Source organism: Xyrauchen texanus, chromosome 34 (assembly GCF_025860055.1).
Source record: "Xyrauchen texanus isolate HMW12.3.18 chromosome 34, RBS_HiC_50CHRs, whole genome shotgun sequence".
NCBI classification, from domain to species: Eukaryota; Metazoa; Chordata; class Actinopteri; order Cypriniformes; family Catostomidae; genus Xyrauchen; species Xyrauchen texanus.
This window is the reverse complement of record NC_068309.1, coordinates 3,609,660-3,614,659: the sequence shown is the minus strand read 5'-3', so window position 1 is coordinate 3,614,659 and position 5,000 is coordinate 3,609,660. Positions and strand designations below refer to the sequence as shown.

Here is a 5,000-nt window from a genome sequence, read left to right as displayed (position 1 = left end):
TTCTGTCAAAAAAAAACACACTTCAGTCAAAACATACACATATTTGTGAAAAGACTATTAGTTTTTATTTAACCAACACAGTCCTCAATGATCAGACACTATTGCAGCCAGTTTCACACTGCTGTGATAAATAAAAAACACATTTGTAAAAAACGAATTTTAGGAAATAGCATGTGCTAGATTTTTGGCCAGACATTGTTATGTAAGGGATAATTTAGATTGGAAAATAATTGTGACAAACCCACAACATTCTTCATGATTAGTTTGAGATATAGGAGAATGTACACAAATAGGCCTACTATAAACTGACCATGCACTGCACAACACTGATGCTGCTGACTGAATATTTCAAGTATTTATTTCAATACTTACAATATTTCTTACCATAATCAGTTACAGTAATCAACCTACAATGAAATCAATGAAACATAAAATCTGTAGACAAATAAAAATGACTGCATGAATTACAGTACATACACTTTGACTCTGAAGAAAAGTAAAGTAAACAGAAATGACAGAAAACAACTGTAAAACCAACAAGAATACTGTAACTGTTCATCTCTCCGTCTGGCTGGATCAGGCCATAAGATTTCATCCACATCACAGGCTATGTCTTCATTGGCAAGGCACCGTTGGAAGAATCGCCTTGTGTGACGAATCCACCCCTGCACAGAAGCTGCTTCAATAAGATCACAGGCCTGCTCCATGGCCTGAATGAGGAGCAAGCGGTCATACGGCCGCAGGTCGTATACCTTCCACCGCCACGCTGAAAAAAACTCTTCTATAGGATTCAGGAAGGGGGAGTATGGGGGAAGGTATAAGACTTCAAAATCAGGGTGATCATGGAACCAATTCTGGACCAGAGCAGCCCGATGGAATGAGACATTGTCCCAAACGACAATGTACCGCATCTGGTCCACTTGGTGTAATGCTGTGACAATCTCATGCAATCGGTCAAGAAATGCAAGAATTAGATTTGCATGGTGGTGGAGGACCCCATTTTGTGTGATAGCAGCGCAAATGGTGATGTTACCCCCTCGCTGCCCTGGCACATTGGTGATTGCCCTGTGTCCAATTACATTTCTCACTCTTCTTGTTTTCGCAAGGTTAAATCCAGCCTCATCCACATATATAAATTCATGTTGAATTTCTGCTGCATCCATTTGCAAGACTCTCTGAAACACATTAAAGACAATAAGATGCGATTCAAGATCTATTGCACAGTATTTTTTGTGACAGAACATTATGAGCAGTGCACAATACCACACCATAGTAAGATGAACAATACATACCTCCACATACTCATTGCGCAGATGTTTCACTCTCTCTGAATTTCTGTCAAATGGTACCGATACAGTTGCTTCATGTATATTTGATTTTTCTTTAGGATTCGACCTAATGGTGACAGAGAGACTCGTTGGATGTTATTTAAAATATTGTCATCATTGATGATATTGGCTTGGATTTCTCGCAGCCTGATACAATTATTGGCCAAAACCATGTTCACAATGGCAGCCTCTTGTGCACGAGTGAACATAGGGCCCCTTCCACCTTGGTGTCCTCTACCCTCAATCCTATGTAAAAAAAAATTATATATATATATATATAATACATATGCAGCCTACTGTCAAATGTCACAGAAAACATTATTGATGACAAGTACAGCAAGCTTCAGTTTCAATGTACTGTGTGGTTAGCTTACCTGTTTTCTCTATGAAATGTCCGAATTACTGACGCAACAGTATTTCTGCTGAGATTTGGTTGAACTCTTTGTCCAGCTTCCATCAGTGTCAGTCCATGGTTGATAACATGGTCAATAAGTGTTGCACGGATTTCTCGAGTCAAATTTGGTCCTCGTCTTCTTTGTTCAGGTTCTATCAACCCTTCAAGTCCTTCTCTACCTCTTCCTCTATCTCCTTCTCCTCTTCCTCTACCTCCTCCTTCTCTTCTTCTACCAAGGCCTGTTCCTCTATCTCCTTCTCTTCCTCTATCTCCTTCTTCTCTTCCTCTATCTCCTTCTCCTCTTCCTCTACCTCCTCCTTCTCTTCTTCTACCAAGGCCTCTTCCTCTATCTCCTTCTCTTCCTCTATCTCCTTCTCCTCTTCCTCTACCTCCTCCTCTTCTTCTACCAAGGCCTCATCCTCTATCTCCTTCTCTTCCTCCTTCTCCTCTTCCTCTATCTTCTTCTCCTCTTCCTCTACCTCCTCCTTCTCTTCTTCTACCAAGGCCTCTTCCTCTATCTCCTTCTCTTCCTCTATCTCCTTCTCCTCTTCCTCTATCTCCTTCTCCTCTTCCTCTATCTTCTTCTCCTCTTCCTCTACCTCCTCCTTCTCTTCTTCTAACAAGGCCTCTTCCTCTATCTCCTTCTCTTCCTCTATCTCCTTCTCCTCTTCCTCTACCTCCTCCTTCTCTTCTTCTACCAAGGCCTCTTCCTCTATCTCCTTCTCTTCCTCTATCTCCTTCTCCTCTTCCTCTACCTCCTCCTCCTCTTCTTCTACCAAGGCCTCTTCCTCTATCTCCTTCTCTTCCTCTATCTCCTTCTCTTCCTCTATCTCCTTCTCTTCCTCTATCTCCTTCTCCTCTTCCTCTACCTCCTCCTTCTCTTCCTCTATCTCCTTCTTCTCTTCCTCTATCTTCTTCTCCTCTTCCTCTACCTCCTCCTTCTCTTCTTCTACCAAGGCCTCTTCCTCTATCTCCTTCTCTTCCTCTATCTCCTTCTCTTCCTCTATCTCCTTCTCCTCTTCCTCTACCTCCTCCTTCTCTTCTTCTACCAAGGCCTCTTCCTCTATCTCCTTCTCTTCCTCTATCTCCTTCTCTTCCTCTATCTCCTTCTCCTCTTCCTCTACCTCCTCCTTCTCTTCTTCTACCAAGGCCTCTTCCTCTATCTCCTTCTCTTCCTCTATCTCCTTCTCCTCTTCCTCTACCTCCTCCTCTTCTTCTACCAAGGCCTCTTCCTCTATCTCCTTCTCTTCCTCCTTCTCCTCTTCCTCTATCTTCTTCTCCTCTTCCTCTACCTCCTCCTTCTCTTCTTCTACCAAGGCCTCTTCCTCTATCTCCTTCTCTTCCTCTATCTCCTTCTCCTCTTCCTCTATCTCCTTCTCCTCTTCCTCTATCTTCTTCTCCTCTTCTTCTACCTCCTCCTTCTCTTCTTCTACCAAGGCCTCTTCCTCTATCTCCTTCTCTTCCTCTATCTCCTTCTCCTCTTCCTCTACCTCCTCCTTCTCTTCTTCTACCAAGGCCTCTTCCTCTATCTCCTTCTCTTCCTCTATCTCCTTCTTCTCTTCCTCTATCTCCTTCTCCTCTTCCTCTACCTCCTCCTTCTCTTCTTCTACCAAGGCCTCTTCCTCTATCTCCTTCTCTTCCTCTATCTCCTTCTCCTCTTCCTCTACCTCCTCCTCTTCTTCTACCAAGGCCTCATCCTCTATCTCCTTCTCTTCCTCCTTCTCCTCTTCCTCTATCTTCTCCTCTTCCTCTACCTCCTCCTTCTCTTCTTCTACCAAGGCCTCTTCCTCTATCTCCTTCTCTTCCTCTATCTCCTTCTCCTCTTCCTCTATCTCCTTCTCCTCTTCCTCTATCTTCTTCTCCTCTTCCTCTACCTCCTCCTTCTCTTCTTCTAACAAGGCCTCTTCCTCTATCTCCTTCTCTTCCTCTATCTCCTTCTCCTCTTCCTCTACCTCCTCCTTCTCTTCTTCTACCAAGGCCTCTTCCTCTATCTCCTTCTCTTCCTCTATCTCCTTCTCTTCCTCTATCTCCTTCTCCTCTTCCTCTACCTCCTTCTCTTCCTCTATCTCCTTCTTCTCTTCCTCTATCTTCTTCTCCTCTTCCTCTACCTCCTCCTTCTCTTCTTCTACCAAGGCCTCTTCCTCTATCTCCTTCTCTTCCTCTATCTCCTTCTCTTCCTCTATCTCCTTCTCCTCTTCCTCTACCTCCTCCTTCTCTTCTTCTACCAAGGCCTCTTCCTCTATCTCCTTCTCTTCCTCTATCTCCTTCTCCTCTTCCTCTACCTCCTCCTTCTCTTCTTCTACCAAGGCCTCTTCCTCTATCTCCTTCTCTTCCTCTATCTCCTTCTCCTCTTCCTCTACCTCCTCCTCTTCTTCTACCAAGGCCTCTTCCTCTATCTCCTTCTCTTCCTCCTTCTCCTCTTCCTCTATCTTCTTCTCCTCTTCCTCTACCTCCTCCTTCTCTTCTTCTACCAAGGCCTCTTCCTCTATCTCCTTCTCTTCCTCTATCTCCTTCTCCTCTTCCTCTATCTCCTTCTCCTCTTCCTCTATCTCCTTCTCCTCTTCCTCTACCTCCTCCTTCTCTTCTTCTACCAAGGCCTCTTCCTCTATCTCCTTCTCTTCCTCTATCTCCTTCTCCTCTTCCTCTACCTCCTCCTTCTCTTCTTCTACCAAGGCCTCTTCCTCTATCTCCTTCTCTTCCTCTATCTCCTTCTCCTCTTCCTCTACCTCCTCCTCCTCTTCTTCTATCTCCTTCTTCTCTTCCTCTATCTTCTTCTCCTCTTCCTCTACCTCCTCCTTCTCTTCTTCTACCAAGGCCTCTTCCTCTATCTCTTTCTCCTCTACTGCCTTCATCTCCTCTTTGAGCTCCCCCTCTCATTCTCACTCTTCTTCTTCTTCTTCTAACTCCTTCCATTTTTGTTGAAGACAGGTGTACTCACCTGCTGCCTTTTATAGCACAACTGAGTGCTGCGTTTTCAAATTAGCACATGTGTGCTTCCACACCTGGTGGTTGTGATTATCCAATTCGTTCATTAGTGTAGTCATTGGCAATCCAGTGCTTTGTAATGACAAGGAAGTAACCTCACAATCCTTATCTGTGTCTAAGGTGTGAAAATGTGTTTAGAGTTTTACAAATCACTGTGTGTAATGTTTTGCAAAAAGGGTGAAGCAGACATTGTGTGTAATGTTGTGCAAATTTGTGGAGGTGTTTTGCTCATTGGAGTAGAATTTTGCAAATTGTGTGGAAATTTTTATTTTAGTGTGTAAACAATCGTAAAA

At 43.9% G+C, this 5,000-nt stretch overlaps 1 protein-coding gene and 1 long non-coding RNA gene across 3 annotated transcripts in view; both read right to left on the bottom strand.

The window, feature by feature from the left end:
- Nucleotides 1-5,000, bottom strand: part of LOC127627754 (synaptic vesicle glycoprotein 2C-like) — a 62,879-nt gene that overhangs the window by 35,356 nt on the left and 22,523 nt on the right. The gene's annotated exons all lie outside the window — the stretch shown is intronic.
- Nucleotides 2,014-3,866, bottom strand: LOC127627764 (uncharacterized). Of its 2 annotated transcripts, none has more exons than XR_007968570.1 (3): nucleotides 3,831-3,866; nucleotides 3,675-3,770; nucleotides 2,014-2,111 (listed from the first exon to the last, which is right to left on the bottom strand). It is a non-coding gene; the product is annotated as an uncharacterized LOC127627764 (long non-coding RNA). The 2 variants fall into 2 exon arrangements; XR_007968569.1 differs by lacking the exon at nucleotides 2,014-2,111 and adding an exon at nucleotides 3,292-3,389.